This window comes from Arachis stenosperma, chromosome 6 (genome assembly GCF_014773155.1).
Source record: "Arachis stenosperma cultivar V10309 chromosome 6, arast.V10309.gnm1.PFL2, whole genome shotgun sequence".
Taxonomy (NCBI): domain Eukaryota; kingdom Viridiplantae; phylum Streptophyta; class Magnoliopsida; order Fabales; family Fabaceae; genus Arachis; species Arachis stenosperma.
In genome coordinates, this window is record NC_080382.1 from 134,382,994 (window position 1) to 134,400,867 (window position 17,874).

The following is a 17,874-nucleotide window of genomic DNA, read 5'->3' on the forward strand; positions in this document are numbered from 1 at the left end:
CTTGAATCTAAATATCCTCCAACATGCCTCTGGAGTGGCAATCCATCTTGCATCAATGAACTATTGCACCTCATCATAATGAGAACTTCTGTGAACCTCCATTGCCACACGGTCTGGTCCCTTATAGCAATACTTGTATAGATATTTTATGCTCTTGATACTGCTACATATCTCTACATTGATATGACAATCATACTTCAGTAGTAGCCAAGGGTTGTACGGAACCACCCATCTATTGTCAATTATGACATTTTGGTTTATAGGGATTGGAGTATCAAATCGCCTCCTATATTGAGGATATGAGTCATCACCTCGTCGTGTCTCTGGTACGAACTCTTTTGGGTAGTTGCGTTTACATTGACCGTTCTTCATGCACGGTGAAGATTGATTTAGTGTTCCGCAAGGACCATGGACCATATGCCTTAGCACTGCCTCATGTAAGTGGGGTTCTGTTTCTTTACATGGTCTTTCCGCTCGGACCAAACTATCATATTGGTCAGGATCACTCAACTTGTCATTGTTTTCTAAGATTAGCAACATATGTACGTGTGGCAATCCTCTTTTCTGAAATTCGGTGACATAAATATAACTTTTCACCTTTCCCAATACACCTTTGGTAATAACATCCTGCTTTAATTGTTCGAACTTGGCTCTGAAAATCCTAGTTGTTAGATCCGGACGATCCTGTGGAGTTTGAGTAGGACTGAGTTCCGAAGCTATTTCTGACCATGATGGATTGCATGTCATAGTTAGAAAAATATCCGGTTTGCCTTCTTTAAGAACAATAGCCATTCCATCCTCGTACCGTTGAGTCATGTCTCGACGACTGCCCACGAACAACGATGGTAATATCGTTCTTCTGCCAACATTTTCTAAAACAGATTTTAGAGAAAAGTATTATTAGTTTTAAAGTTTAAATTTAGGAACACGTAATGATCAATCATGTGGCCGTTAAGTTGAATAATTACCAGCATTATTCTCTCCTGTGTGCAAAGCATCTTGCAAGCCTTGATACAGTTCAGCTCGAAGTTCCTTTTGTCTTTGTCGAACCCATCTTAACTTGCCTGTTTCCATTTTCACATAGTTGTCAACAACATATTGTGGAAGAAGTCGCCCCGCTTGCAAAACTATTGAGTGATCATTGGGGCGGATCTACGAATATTGAGGATTATAGAAAATTGTTAGAAATTGTGAAATGATTTATTGGTACAAACTATCATCTACGGAAGTCTATAAATGATGTAACAAATATAGGAGTTTGTACCTGGAGCATATAGCTATAATATGTCCGGCATGATACTTTGTTTCCACGTTGAGTTCGAGTATTTATATCCCATCCATGGGTTTCAAATGGAAAAAGAAGAGGATATTGTAGTGGATCGTAATACCCAACAAACTCTTGAATCCTTCTGAGGTTACCAGCATGCGTTTGAACCTTGATATCCCGTCCTCGCACCATTGTTTCAATATCATCACCGACTATTATGGCTGCTACTTGTGAAGCAGTTGGGAGACTGTATTGTGGTTGATTAGCAGGTCGCTCTCTGATCACCAAACTACACTCTTGCACATCTAGTCGTTGTGCAAGCTGGTGGAATACATGGATAAAAGGATTATATCGGTGCAACAATTGTTGTAGCTTCAAAACCAAACTTTCATGCAGTTGTGTGTTCTCCAATATCCTATTCTGTAACTCGTGATCAGTATTGTATATATATAGTTGCAAGAAGCGTGGCCGCGCCCCCTGATCCGAATGAAATCCTCCTATACTGTGGTACATTGATCCTTGAGCACGGAATGTATATATACCATGACTTGCTGAAGCTAATTGTTCGTCTATGTGTACACCACACGAAGTGAATGAAAAAACATGATTGTAACCACGAATGTATTTCCTAAAATGGTTCCCTTCTGCAGAAGGGTCTAAGAAGATGTCTAGTAATTCCTGAGGAGCATTTACTTGGGGCAAAGAGACTTTTCCTCCATTGCAACACATGTCAAATGTTTCATGGTGAAACAGACGTGCATTACAGTGTGTACATGTCCTTGTAGGAGGCAGTGTAGTTTAAAGCACTGTTGTATTCTCTTGAAAATTTCGAGCACAATTGTGGGATGTTCGGACATGATGTCTAATTTCTGCACTCGCATAGGAATATTAAAATATTATGTTATAGATTTCTTTTCCTACATGTGCCAATAATTGTATGGTTAGGTACTCGGGTAGAATGTATTAATTATTTCATATTATTTTAGATAGTGAAATCAAGGGTGAACAAAGAATATATATACAACTTTTCAATTGAGGTGTGTGTTTTCAAAATTAAACGTAATTTTTGAAAATGTCGTGTCTTTTTCTATATTTTTCTATTGCCTAAACTCATATAAGATTGTCAAAGTTTGAAGTTCTAGGTAATATATGAAGTTAAATATATATTTAATAGAGCAAATTTTTATTCTGAGTTATACTGAAATATACAAAGAATATTTTTAAAATGATATAATTCTATTGTGTTTTTATTTGCTATTTAATTTTATGAAAATTTTGAATGTTTCCCACTAATTTGTAATAATTTTAATTATATTTTTTAAAATTATTATGATAAATTAACGATATAATAAAAAATTTGTCCATTAAAATTGCATAAATTTTTTTTTATGGTTAACATACTTGGTGTTTTTTATTTTGTTATTTTTGTTTGTGTTTATGTTTATGATATTTTATACATTATTAAATTTTAATTTGATAATCTTGTTATCATCAAGGGTTTATTCCCTAGTAACTCTAACGATGTTAAAATTTATTTTGCATCACTAAATAATATTATGTGTCTCATAGTTTTTGCTATTGGATAAACGATGTAGTAGCATTTTTTTGAGTTAGTACTTAAATCAGTGATTCATTAAAAAAATTTTTTATAACTCATAAGAATGTATATACCGTTATCTATGTTTTTAATTTGAGATCTACATTATTTAGTTACGTGTTGACTTATAACTTTTAATATAATGTTTAGTTTTTTTTTTATTTTAAGAAGTTAGAACACTTTGTGCTATTTGTAAATTTCACCATTTATTAAATGCTTAATTTGTTAATGACCTTATAATAAAAAGGACCTATATAATTTGTACAGTTTATTTTTAAATACATGAAGGACATCAATATTTTTGTAGTATCTATTAATTGTTGTTTTTGTGTTTAAATTTTTTTTGTTCAGTTTTTCTCTTTAATTTTAAAAGATATATGTTATTACAAAAATTTTATTATATAATTATTGTTAGTATTATTAGTTTCATGAATGTATCAATTATTTTAAATATTTTATTTGTTAAGTATTTATTTTAATTTTTTTTATTAAATTCAGAATTTTGGTTACAATATATAATAAGCAGTAAAGATTATAAACATAATAAAAATTCATTTGTTATTACGATAACTAATAAGCATAATAATACAATAAGTTTAACTAATCACATTTTATATAGTAATGATTATTATATGATGATGATGATAAAATATTAAAAATATAAATAGAGTACTCACCATTTATATTTGCATGGCTTCTAGTATTGTTTATAGTTGGTTCATAAGAAGCAATTGGTTGAGGAATTGAATTAGTAGTTGTAACGGTGTCTTGATGTACACCTATATTTAAAAACAATGCAAAATTCATATGTTATCTACCTTTTTGAAAAAATAGAATATTAGCGCTTAGCAATAAAATAAAGCGTGTTAATTAAGTTGATTAATTTTGTTAATATTCCACATTAAGAAGATTTGATGTGCAGACAAATTAACTTATATCGATGTATTTACATGTTTAAAGCATATAAAGATACTAACCAGATGATCTATTACTTGGACCAGTTCTGTTATTATGTATTTCCGTACCTATATTTTTAAAGAGCAATATAGAAAATAAGCATAAGTTAAACTAATAAGAGAAGAATTAGTTAACGTTGATTGTGTGAAACAAAATATCGGTAACTTCAATTATTTTAGAATTAATAACAAATTAGTGCTTAGCAATAAAATAAAGCGTGTTAATTAAGTTGGTTAATCTTGATAATATTCTACGTTAAGAAGATTTAATGTGCAGGTAAAATAACTTATATCGATGTGTTTACATATTTAAAGCATATAAAGATACTAACCAGGGGATCTGTTACTTGGACCAGCTCCGTTACCATATATTTCGGTACCTATATTTTTAAAGAGCAATATATAAAATAAGCATAATTAAACTCATAATAAAAGAATTAGTTATCCTAATATTAGTTAACTTTGATTGCAAGAAATAAAATATTGATAACTTTAATTATTTTAGAATTGATCTAGATTTCTTTATTATAATATAAATAGTTTTTTCTATGCTTCTATTATATTTTTTTATAGTACTTTTTCTCAAAGGTTTGAATTTCGTCCATTAATGCGTGAGATATTTTAACTTATTTTTTTAATTTATTACCTTAAATTGATGATATGATGAGTATTTCATCAATTAAGACAATTAAGAATACAAAGATATGATTAAAGAATAATTTATTTGTTATACTGTAATGTATTCTTGTTTTTTTGTGTTTATGTTGATAATAAAAGGAATTAATCTTTATAAAATAAAAGGAACTAATCTTTATTTATGTAGGGCTATTTTAATCACAGAAAATAAAAAATAATAACTCTTGTAATTTTTTAACCATTATGTATAGTTTATTATATATCGGTATATATTTGATTAATGAGTACATTTTTATATGTAATTTAAAAATAAATAAATATTGGACATAAAAAATATGTAAACCATGTGTTGTAGATTTAATTATTCCAATGAATTTAGTTAATAATGATTTATGTTTCTTTATAATTTAAATACTATTGTCCATTGGAATAACTATTAATAAAATAATTATATTTTATATACTATCAGTTATTGTCCTATAATAATATATTGATCACTTATATACTATTGTATTATAGGCTATTATGTATGAAACATACTAATAAAAAATAATAAATAATTAATATTTTGTTCACGTAATTTTATTTATATATCATTATTATGATTATAGTATAACGTTATTTATATTAATTATTTATATTTAATAATTTTTAAAAAATATCATGAAAAATTAAAGATAAAAATATAATTAATAAATTTAATTTTAAAATATTATGTATCTGGAGTACGTAGTGTCAGTTTTCTTTATTATAAGTGGTTCAATTTTTAAATTCTGTTAAACCCATTTTTTAATAAAAAAGAAAGAGACAAAGGAATTGGATACTACAAAAAGAATTGGATACTAAACCTGTGCATCTCGATTATATATTGGTATTTGTTGATGACATAATTTTATTTATATTATTATTATTATTATTATTATTATTATTATTATTATTATTATTATTATTATAGTGTAACGTTATCTATATTAATTATTGAAATTTTAATAATTTTTAAAAAAATATCATGAAAAGTTAAAGATAAAAATATAATTAATAAATTTAATTTCAGAATGTCATTTATCCTAAGTACGTAGTATGTGTTTTTTCTATTAGAAGTGGTTCAATTTTTAAATTTTGTTCGTAGGTAAGTTCATTTTTTAATGAAAAAAAGGGATAAAAAAAATAGATGAGAACATGTATTTTCCCATTATATATTGGTATAGATAGATAGCTTTTGTTATTTTTTTAGCTGTTATATTTGTACGTAGGTGAGATATATCCTAATTTTATTTTTGATTTCTTAGAATTATATATCATTACCAATTGAGAATACAAAAATAAAAAAAATTAAATTAAAATGTTGTTAAGAATTTTATTGTTACATTAATTTATTAATTTAATATATAAATTTTATTTTTGATTATAAAATCATTATCAAAAACTTTAATATAAGAGTACTTTTTGTCGTTAGTCTTACATGACATCATTTTTTTATTTTTTTAATACAAATATATAAAAATTATATATTACGTTATATATTATATTGGACGATGGGAATGAAATATATTAAAGAAATATTATTATTAGTTATTGACCATTAATTTTTTAAAAAAAAAATTTATAGATGAATGATGTCTAAAAAATTTGGAATGTTAACTTTTAACTTCATATATATATGATTAATATGTTGTTTGATTAAGAAAGATACTGCTTGGATGGTAAACCATGTATAGTAATATTAATTTAATTAATTTTGTTACAAAATATTAATGATAAAATAACAACCAATTATGTTAATTTTATTTCTATATCTGTGGCAGTTCTATTGCCATGCGCTTCCATTCCTGCATTTTTAAAAAGTAAAATATAATTATTAAGAACTAATTCAATTTATAACAAAGAAATTTAAATTATGTTATCGTGTTACCTGATTGATGATAAGTGGTAGCTCTGGCCATTTGTCTAATTGTAGTCAATCTGGCTACCCCTATGTTTGTAGTTAATCGGGCATCTCCACCAGTGTTTGGCATTGAAGTTGTATCAGTTGATATGACAACTTGTTTTCCTTGTGGAATCATCTCCCGATAACTTGCATGTCTTCTGGCTAGGTATTGTTGTCTCTGTTCTTCGGTCATGTTCTGTCTTCTTCGCCTAGCATAATCTGTCCAACTGGGTCGACGTTGACGTGGCTGTGAATTTTGTGAAGTTTCCATTTTTATTTGTCAGAAAGATAGGAATAATATGCAGAGAAAAAATGTTTGTGAGAGCACGATTGAAAGGGAAAGAGTCTCTTAAGAGTTGAAAGTGAATTAGTTTTTAAAGCGAGTACGTAGTAGTAGTAGTTTTTTACAGTTTTAAAATATATCGTGGGTTGATGGGAATCAGTTTGACATTCTATCGTGAAGTAAATTCTTTCCTTGATAAAAAATAAGAAATATGGAGGACGTAGTAACAGTTTTTTATATATTGAATCCAGTGTCTAAATAAAAAAATAAGCAGGGGTAAAATAGTAAGAAAACATTGGGTACCAAATTTTTTTATTCCCATTATACGTTGATATAGTCCATTATATATTGTATATTGTATATATTGGTATAAATTTAATTAATGAGTACACTTTTATCTATAAATTTTGTTTAAAAAATAAATATTTGACATAAAAAATATGTAAACCATGTATTGTAAATTTAATTATTTCGATACTTTAAATACTATTGTCCCATTGAAATAACTATTAATAAAATAAATATATTTTATATACTATCAGTTATTGTACTATAATGATATATTGATCACTTATATACTATTGTATTATGGACTATTATGTATAAAAAATACTTATAAAAAATTATAAATAAAAAATCATAAATAATTAATATTTTGTTGACGTAATTTATTTATTTATATTATTATTATGATTGTATTTTTTAATAATTTATAAAAATTATTATGAATAATTATAGATAAAAATACATTTAATAAATTTAATTTCAAAATATTATGTCTTTTGAGTACGTGGTGTCAGTTTCATCTATTAGAAATAGTTCAGTTTTTAAGTTTTGTCATGAGTAAAAAAAGAAACAGGGGCAAAATAGGAAGAAAGATTTGGATACCAAACAGGGGCTATGAATTTTTCAAAAATATTGGATACCAAAATATCCCCAGTTTTCTCACAAACAACCAAACAAATAAACTTCTTAAAGATAACATCAAAACCTAAATCACACAATTGACTAACACTAAGTAAGTTATGTTTCAAACCATTTACAAGAAGCACATCATTTATACAAGAAGAAAATTTTTTACCAACTTTCCCAACAGCCACTATTTTTCCTTTTGCATCATCACCAAAAGTGACAAGTCCTCCATCATACGCATCTAGCTTTATGAAGAATGTTGTATTTCCGGTCATATGCCTAGAACATCCGCTGTCCATATACCACATGTTCTCCTTTCTTTTGGATGCTAGGCACACCTACAAAACAATGCTTAAGAGACCTTAGGTATCCAAATCCTTTTGGATCCTTTTACGTTAAACCATCTTCTATGTCCTAAGCCATTGTAATCAAAAACAACTTTACAAACTTTATCAATAATCATTCTTTCACCAAAGAAACATTGAATAGGAAAGTGTCCATTTCGATTGCATAGCCTACAAAATCTTGGAGTTGCTGTTTTGTTAAAGTGAGTTGGGTTTTGATACTTTGTATCATTTGAAGATGAAGCAATATTTTCAAAATGTGATTTTTCAGATTTATAAAATTCCAACCCAGCTTTATCATAAAGAGGTTTTTGACTAGCCAAGATTTGATTCAAATTTTCAGAACTTTGGGTGAACTTGGCTAAGTCTTCTTTAAGTCTTTTAACCTCTTTAAGCAACTCTTCATTTTGCTTAAAACAATCCACATATGCAAGGACCGAATGGTCACTTTCACAACTTCTAACTTGGGCTCTTAACTGCTTATTCTCTTCAACAAGATCACAAGCAGTTTCGGCCTCTCTCACTTTTTCTTTTAGAAAACTGTTTTCAGCTTGAAGAATGGTGATTTGTTGTTCAAGTTCTTGATTTTCCAGCAGAAAGCATCTTATTTTTTCAGAAAGGTGGTCTATCATAAGATGAAGATCTTCAGTGTCAGGGTTATGAAAGACTACCTGATTTACATGATCTGCCATAAGGCATTGTTGAGACTTGGTTTTTGATTCTTCATCATCATCATCTGAGTCATTTTCCAACTCTTCCCATGAAGCCATTAGTCCTTTCTTCTTTCCTTTTCTCGGCTTTTCTTCCTTCTTCAACTTGGGACAATCATATTTGAAATGCCCCATTTCCTTGCAATTAAAACAGATTACTTTGCTAGGGTCTTTCTTCATCCTCCTTGAGCTGCTGCCTTTGCCTTTAAGCTTTGCCATTTTCCTGAATTTTTTTGCAAACAACACAAACTCATTTTCAGAAGAGTTATCACTGGATTCATCATTCAGAGGGTTAGTCACAGAAGAAAAAGCAATTCCTTTCTTTTTTGAATCTTTTTTCAAATAGGAGTTTTCAAAAGCAAGAAGATTTTCTCTCAAATCATCAAGTGTCATGGAATCTAAGTTACTACTCTCAGAAATAATTAAAGCTTTTGTTTCCTACTCTTTTGTGAGACATCTCAACATTCTTCTCACTAGCACAGATTCTGAATGTGTGATTCCAAGAGCATCTAAGCCAACAGTGATGATATTGAACCGTTCGAACAGTTCATCAATGGACTCTCCTTCCTTCATTGCAAACATTTCATATTCCCTGTTTAAAAAAGGTCTGCCTAGACTAATATTATATGGGCTTTTGTAGTCCACGACCAAGTATTGAATGTCTAGAGTTTTACAATCAGGATAATTGCCTAATGTTGTTTGTAATCATGTATAACCTCAGATTGGAACGCGCTTACCTGAAAAACCTACCGTTCCTCTGTAGATGGTTGTAGAGCTTTGCCACTTAGCTTCATTTTTTGGTATGTAGAATAAAACAATACATTGGCGCTGCTGCCTGGGTCTATAAGGACTTTTTTACTAATGGCTCGTCGACTTGAAGTGAGATAACCACGAGGTCGTCTAGGTTCTTGTCTATTGTTTTGCAATTTGAAGGATTGAATGTGACGTCTGGGACATCCATGTGGGTAGTATAGGTCGGTGCAGAGTTGGTGATTGACATCATGGTCCTATAGGACCTTTTTCTGGCCGAGTTGCTACATCTCCCACCTGCAAAACCACCAGAAATACAGTTAATAATTTTGCAAGGTGGGTTAGAGTTTTCATCTTCCTTTTTTCCTTTGTCTCTATGATTGTCATTTGATTTGGAGTGTTAGACGAGGTCCTTTGCATTTCGTTAGTGTCCTCGGCTGTCAATGTATTTGTTTAACAGGCCTTGGCGATCTAGCTTTTTGAGGAGTTCCTTTGCTATAACGCAGTCGTCTGTGGTATATGTCCATATCTTTTATGAAAGGTGCAATATTTGGACTTGTCCACGTGTCGCTGATCTTGGTATGTCCCTCCTTTATTTGGGGGGTTTGATCAACTTTGAATGTAAGATGTCTTTGATAATTTCTTATTTCTTGGTGTTGAAAGGGGTGTATGTATCAAATTTTGGTGTTAGTTTGAAGGGCTTTGGATATATTTTATTATTCGGGTACTTGTTCCGCTTTTTCTTCTCTCTGTTAGCGTCAGGCCTCTTTGCTTTCTAGATTTGTTGGAGCTCTTCTATTTCGATCTGACTTGTTGCCTTTTTCCAAAACTTGGCCAATGTATTCGGTTTCATTATAATTATGATTTCCTGGAATTTTCCAAGGCGGGGTCCACTTTTCAAGGCATGCAAGTGGACTTCAGGGTTGAAGTTGGGTACCTCCATAGTTGCCTTGGCGAACCTCGCCATGTAGTTTTTAAGGCTTTCATATTTCCTTGTTTTATAGTGCTGAGGTAGTCTGAGTCATGCACATAGATCTTTGACGTGGCAAAATTGTTGACGAAGAGATCGTCCAGCTCATCAAAATTTGATATAGAATCTGCAGGTAAATTAAAAACCAGAACAAGGCAGAACCATCTAAAAAGGTAGGGAATGTGCGGCAGAGTATTGGATCAGATGCATCGTTCATGAATATCATTATGTAAAATTTGGTAACATGTATGTTGGGATCGCCAATTCATTCATAAGGTTTTAGTGTCATTAGTAAGGTAAAGTTTTTGGGCATATGGAAGCTCATGATGTCTTTTGAAAAAGGGTTGGTCCTCTTCACCGTTGACTTCGTGGAGGTTGTTATTATAGGCTTGGCTTCCGACGAGGGTTCATCTTGGTCATCTTTGTTCTCAGTGTTCTTGTGCTCTCCTTCCCTTACTTTGGCTGTTTTGCTTCTGACACAATAGATCGGCCATTTTTTTATTCTCTGCTCATAGGGATTCATTGATGGCCAATAGTTCAGCTTGAGAGGGGAAAGAAGGGGTGATGGTTTCAGTGGCTAAGAGAAGGGGGGGTTGAATCTTAGCCCCCTTTTTGCTTGAAACACTTGCTGACCTTCAGAAAAGACTTTTCTGTTTTTGCTCGTCACTGGACACGAGCAACTTTGTTTTGTCTCGTCCCTTGCCACGAGACTTTTCTTTTTGTCTCGTCACTTGGCACGAGATAATTCTGGTTTTTTGCTCCTGTTTTTGAAAACATAAATGGAGTAGAAAGGAGAAGAAGATTGCACCCAGATATATCCTGGTTCAGCTGCTAATTGCAGTGCAGCCTACATCCAGTCTCCATCACAAACATGATGGAATTTCACTATAATCAATCTGATTACAACTTGTAAAGTGCTAACCCAACTTACAAGGGGATTCCCACAGAATCATGATACACAACATAGATGAACAAAGGACCTCTAAGACATCTATGGCTTTTTCTTTTAATTTTGCACTCTCTGCCTTTTTCCGCTCTATGGCTTTTTCATACAAACCTCACTTGTTTGCCTTTTTCCATGAGACTCAAGACATGACAAAATTAAACAAAAAAATTACAAAACAGAGAACATTGAAGGAGAAGAGAAAACTGTTAGCTCAGGTAGCTCTGAGAACTCTGTGTCTTGCACTCTCAAATTTTCTCCTTGCTTCAAACAGTGGTTGTTCCCCCTTTTTAAAGAAGAGGAAAGCCTCCACACTTGAAGCCAAAACCGAACCAACTTCTTCCTCCTTCAACAAACACAGAACCGGTTCGGCCACACAGAGAGAGAAGAGATAACCATGCATTAACCAACATGCAATTACCTCTAGTCCTTTCTTGATCATCACCCTTCATCAATCCGGGCTCTCCATCCTTGGCTTGCTCTCCAAGATGGATTTCTGGCCCTTGATGCCTCATGATGATAATGACTTCATCTGCTTCAATCTCTACCTTCAACCATCACTTCGCCACTCTAGCTACTCCCTGTGGTGGTTGATCAGAATCAAAGACAAGCCATGCTTCAAGAATCTCTTCTCTTGGCCGAATCTTCAACGTCCCTTTTTGAGCATGAAAAGCTCAAGATTACCTCACCAAATCTAACCACATTTGGTGAAAATCTCAGCCACAGCTCATTTTTATTTTAGTGTGTTTTCTTGTCATCATTAGCTTGATGGTCTTGATGCATGCAGCCTCTTCCTTTTCTTGGTTGAAGAACATTTCTTCCATTGTTTCCTGGACAAGGACCGAAGAAAGAAGAGGAAAGAGATGAGAGAGTTAAAGAATCTGAAGAAAAGCAATGTAGAGTGGTTAAACACATTAATTTGAGAATAGCTTGCTTTTACTTCCCTTAGAGTGGCGTGCATAGTCATAATAGCCATCAAATCAATCTTCTCTCTCTTTCTTATGTTTCCAATGCATTAAATTAAAATTGAATTCCATCCAAAATGAGAAATGAAATCTGTAAGATCCAGAAATTTCAAAAAAAAAATCTTATTAAGAACTAATTTTGATTTATTTATTCATTACATGCGTTAACTTCAGAAATTATTTTATTAAAGATAATTAAAACAAATTTTGATGGATTGAGTTTAAAGTAATTTAAGGTTTTATCTGATTTTATAATTATCGAATTATTTTCTATATTTAAATAATAAAGTTTAGCAAATTGTAGTTAAATATATTTTTAAGTAATTTTAAGAGATTAAATTGGATTTCAAATTAATATGATATACTCTAATTTTATTAAAATTATCATCAAATTCCAATTTAATCCCAAATTCTCAAATTAAATCTTAACTAAACAAAATCCTAATTTTTCTACCTTAATAAGATAACGGAAACCAAAATTGTTTTCTTCTATATATTTATATAAATTTTAACTAATAAATATCTAATATAAATACTATATGCTATGTGTATTAAACAAAAAGACTACTAACCTTTAAACTGTTAAAGAGAAAATAAAGATTAATAAACTATTAAACCATGATTCACTATGGATGCTTCTTTTGAATATCAATTCCCTTCTTTGACCTCATCATTAATTTTCTTTCTTTTCCTTGCTTACTGTTACACGCCGCCGCTAACCCTTTTTTCCCAAAACCCAATTACTATCAGCTTTAGAAAAACTAAAGAAAGAAAAGAAAGAAAACGTTGAGGGAGAGAGGGATAAACGGAGACAGAGAAGAAAGAATAGGGTGAAAGGGAAGAGAGAAGAGGGAGATCTGGAGGGAGGAAAAGAGCGTCGGGGAGGGGGAGAGCTCACCGCCGCTAGGATACCCAGCTACCGTCGCGCCGCCACCTCCAAACGCTGTCGTCGCCGCCGTTCGTGAAGAGGGAAGAGAGAGCTCGCGGGTGAGAGAGGAAGCGTCGCGCCAGCCACTGAACTCGCGTTCGTCGTCGTCTTCACGGGTTCCTGTCGCCGCCGTCGTCCCCGCCGTGAAGCCTGTCGCCGTTGCTGCAGCTGTCAGCGTCGTCGTCCATGGGTGAAGCAGAGGAGAGAGATCCGCGAGGAAGGGAGGACCGCGCCCGTCCAGCCGCCGCGCACAGTCGCCGCTCATGTTGCCAGCGCCATCCCCGTCAGATCCGCCGTTGCCAAAGCTTCTGGCCGTGCCTCTGTCGCCGGACAACACCGCTGCCACTTGGAACCCCCATTGAAGTCGGTATCTGTGTGGTAAGCGCTAAGCTTGCTTCAGCTTCTTTGTCTATTAAGTTGGTTTTTACCGTGAGGGTGGTTGCTGAGATTATCTGTGTCAGGATGTATGATCACATGGTCACTGCAAGTTTTTCTGTCCTGCGCCACCATTGGAGCCGCCCAACCGATGCTGAAATCCCTGCTGCTCTGTGTTCTTTTATAGTAAGTATTTACGTTTCGAAAAACCTCTGCGTTAGTGTCCTGTTACGTGTATTAAAGTCTTTGCGATATTGATGTGTTAGGGATCAATAGCCGAGTTTACATGTAGTGATTGAGGCTGTCTCTGCTTTTGGGAAAGCAAGCGGAGCAGAGGCTTCAGTTGCCGCTGATTTTGGGTTGAGAGAAACGAGTTCAGTTGATACGTTTGGATTATGGTTTCGCGTGTCGAGGTAGGGGTTTTCTTAAAATCTATTTTATATTACAGAGTTGTGATAAATAGATATTGGTGCAAAGAGATTTACTTCTGTGATTGTATTTGTCTTATGGATGTGAAGGGTTGTTGGACTGAATTATTGAGTGCTTGATTGCGTGAGTGGTGTGTGGTTGTGGATAAAAACCGGTTTGGAATGTCATTTACTTGATTATTAAGAAATGTGGATTTTCTTGGTTCTAGAGTTTACTTAGTAATATAAATGAAATGATTTTGGAAATAATTTGAGATATGAAAATAAATTGATTCTGGGAGTGGTTTGATTGTGAGTTGGCTTAATTTTATGAATGATTTAGCATTTGAGCTGATTCGGTTTTAAAAAGAGTTTTATTGTTAGAATTGGTTGATTTCAAAATAATTTGACATTGGAACTGGTTCAATTTTGGAAAATGTTTGAGATTTGGAAATGGTTGAGAAAATGTTTGAGAAATGTTTGGATGGGACCCGAAAAGGGTGGCGGTGTCCGAGTTTTAGAGGAGATGTTGCCGAAATTTTATAAAATTGGAATTTTTATTTAAAGTAATTAATTAAAAAGATTTGTTTTTAAGCGTTATACGTTTTAAGATTGATTTGTCTATCAAAGAAAGAATTTTGTTTTGGAATTGAGATTGTTAACGAACAGAATGAAAAAGAGGATGATGATGATTTGATTTGAAATATGACTTTGAAAAGAACTTGGAAATGAGATTTGGATTGATGAATGATTATGATGTTGAGAATGTTGAGATGTGAACTTTGAATTATTCACATGGCTTATGAATTTGAAATATCTGAGATACGAGGTTCCCTGGATTAAGTGCCGTGGCTTGCCACCACGTGTACCAGGTTGAAAACTCGATACTCTGTTGACCCTACGATGTAAGTGGGTGACCGGGCACTATATAAATTCCCGGAAAATGTTACCCCCATTGAGTAATATTGATTATTTGAGAAAAAGCTATGCATAGACTCTTGGGGATGCACATCGGGGGATAGTCTAAGTACAATTCAGACTTGTCGGGTTGGCTGGATAACCGACAGATGAGCCTCATCAGCCATAGGACAGGCATGCACCATATGCATTTGTATGCTTTGCTTGGGTTTGAACTTGTTTTGGTTTGCCTAATTGCTAAACTGTTTCTAACTGCTACTTGAACTATTTGCTGTAACTGCTACCTATTTGTGCTTTCCTTGTCTGTCTTACCTGTGTTTGTTCTGGCGTGCTACATTTGAGAATGAACTGGGATGCTGAATTAATGATTGTGTTGTTAGATTGCGTGGTTAATTTCTGATTGAGGTTTTTTTTTATAAGAAAGGAAAGATTTCGGATTTCTGAAAGATTAAACATTGTTTCTTTGAAAAGGGTTTTGAACGATTTCCTATTAGTTTTAAAAGATTCATAAGGCAATGATAATCACTGAGGTTGAAAACAGTTTCTTAATAAATATCTTCTTATGACAACTTTGAAACTCCGTGGTGAGACCATGTGGTTAGGTTCTCACCCCCCTACAGCTTTACCCTTTTCAGGAACCGGATGAAGAAGCATTAAGAAGAGAGTTATATTGCGTTTGGTTTATATGCTGTTGTATTATTTAGATTATTTTCTTCCCTCGTCTTTATTATTACAAGTTTGTAAGAGGGATAGGAATTGTATGTTTTATATGTATAATATATTGAATTATTATGTAAGGAGTTTTGTATTTGAATCTATGTCTGCTTGTATTTTTTTTTCTTAAGATAAAGTATTTATTTCCGGTTTTCAAGGGAATCAGAGGTACAGTGTCGAGTCACAGGCTCCTATTTTAATATTTAGTATGTAAAGTAGTCGTAATACTTCTTGCTATCTGAGTGGCGCAGCCGGGAGCGTGACTTCTGGTAGTGAGGGTGTTACATTATGGTATCAGAGCAGTCTTTCCTGTAGAGCCTTGGGAATGGACTGATTATGCTTCAATTGCATACTCTGAGAGTCTGTCATGTAGTAGGTCTTGTTTGAATAACGAGAATTAGAATTTGATGCACATGACTGCCTAATAATTAACATTGTTAGCTTACCGTTGCATATCTGTTGATGTTAAGTTTGGCCAACTTAATGTTGATGGCTTATGTGAACGGGAAAGTTAATAGGTTATTATAGGCGTAAAGGAATTGATAAGTAATGGGTAATGCGAGTCACGTGGTTCGCGGATGCTAGGGTTCGCTTTTCGTGCTAGGTTTCGATTTATGATTCTTGTTTATGTCGCTTAGGTTGGCATATCGTTTCTTTTTTTTTGTGTTTACTATCCCCATTGAAGTTCTTTGACTCGGATTCCTTTCTTGAACCATGATTGATCATTCTCCGACCGTATTTCGTTATTCGTCCACAATCTTATTTGATTGTATTCTTAAGAATTTGTTTGAGTCTTTTAAAAACATCTGTCTTTACCATTGATTATATTCTTCTTTAAGAATCCTGTGCTCATTGATCTGATCTTGAACTTGTTTTGGCATAATGCTTGATCTTTAAATCTTGAGCGATTTGAACCTTGAAAATTATGATTCGAACTAAGTTAACTTTGTAAATTGATACTTTTGCTTCATGTTTAATGTATACCTTAAACTTACCATATTCTTGATTATCTTCCAAATTTTCGGCATCATAAATCCTGACCTTGAATTTCTCTACGTAATCTGTGTATCCCCTTGACGTAACCTGAGCTTATTTGGATTGGAAAAGTTTTGAATTGATCTTTTTCTTACTTAATTGTGTTTCCCAATCATCCTTCAAATTTTTGGATAAGATTACCTTTAAATTTAGCATATACTTTTCTACATGAATTCTAAAATTTCTTTATATGGTTTAAATCTGTTTATCTGTAAAGCTTCACCTAATCTTCTATAGAAAATAATTCCTACTTTGAATTTCCTTCATTAACTACAACTTGATTTATTTTCAACCTTATCACAATTTTTAAACGTATTCTTATATGATTTTACATCCGAGTATTTTTCAAGATTCTTAAAAAAAATAATATTAAAGCAAAATAAATAAAATTTTATTCATAGTCTAATTAAATTTTATTTTACAAACTTTGCATATTTTATTTTAACTACAATTGTTTTGATGTAATACCTTATTTAAACTTTTTGTATTTCTTTTGAGAAAATGAATTCATTCCTTCTTTAGATTATCCATTCTTTGTAAATGCCACCATTGATTTTTAGTCTTCTTTTCCCTTCAGCTCGAATCCAGTTTAAATAAAAGTACCGTTCTTCCTCTTGATTCTTTCTATCGGAGTTCTTAAATTCAAAATTCTTTCTTAGGATTACAATTTGATTTCCTAGCTTATGTTTTTATGCAAATTTTTATTTGACTATCAAAAAAAAAAGAGAAAAAAAAATCTTTCAAAGTTTTCGATGAAAAATTTTATCCTTAGCATAACTAATTTTCATTTCACAAATCTTACATAATCTAATTCGACTTGAATTTGTTTTAACATGACGTAATATTTACGTTTTTCATGATTCTCTTGAATTTTGTAAGCAATTGCCCTGTTTTTCTCTATGGTTTCTATTGGAGTTTTGTTTTAAACCTTTTTAAACAAGTTTTGATTTATTCTTATGCAAAGTTGTCCCTGACTTTGAATTGCTTTGCTTGAGCAGTGCCTCTCTTTGATGTGATTTGAACTTGTTTCGGGGCGATATAACCATCTATTAAAGTTTTAATAAAATCGCTTTCAATTCAGCCTACACTCATTTACCTTATACTCTGAAAATTTCGATTGTAATGCATCATCTTTTCTTTTATGAGTAAAACTTTATGTCAAGTTTTCTTCCAACAAGATTGTAGTTTTCATACATGCTTGAAAAAGAGAAAAATACAATTTAGCTCTTAGTCAAAT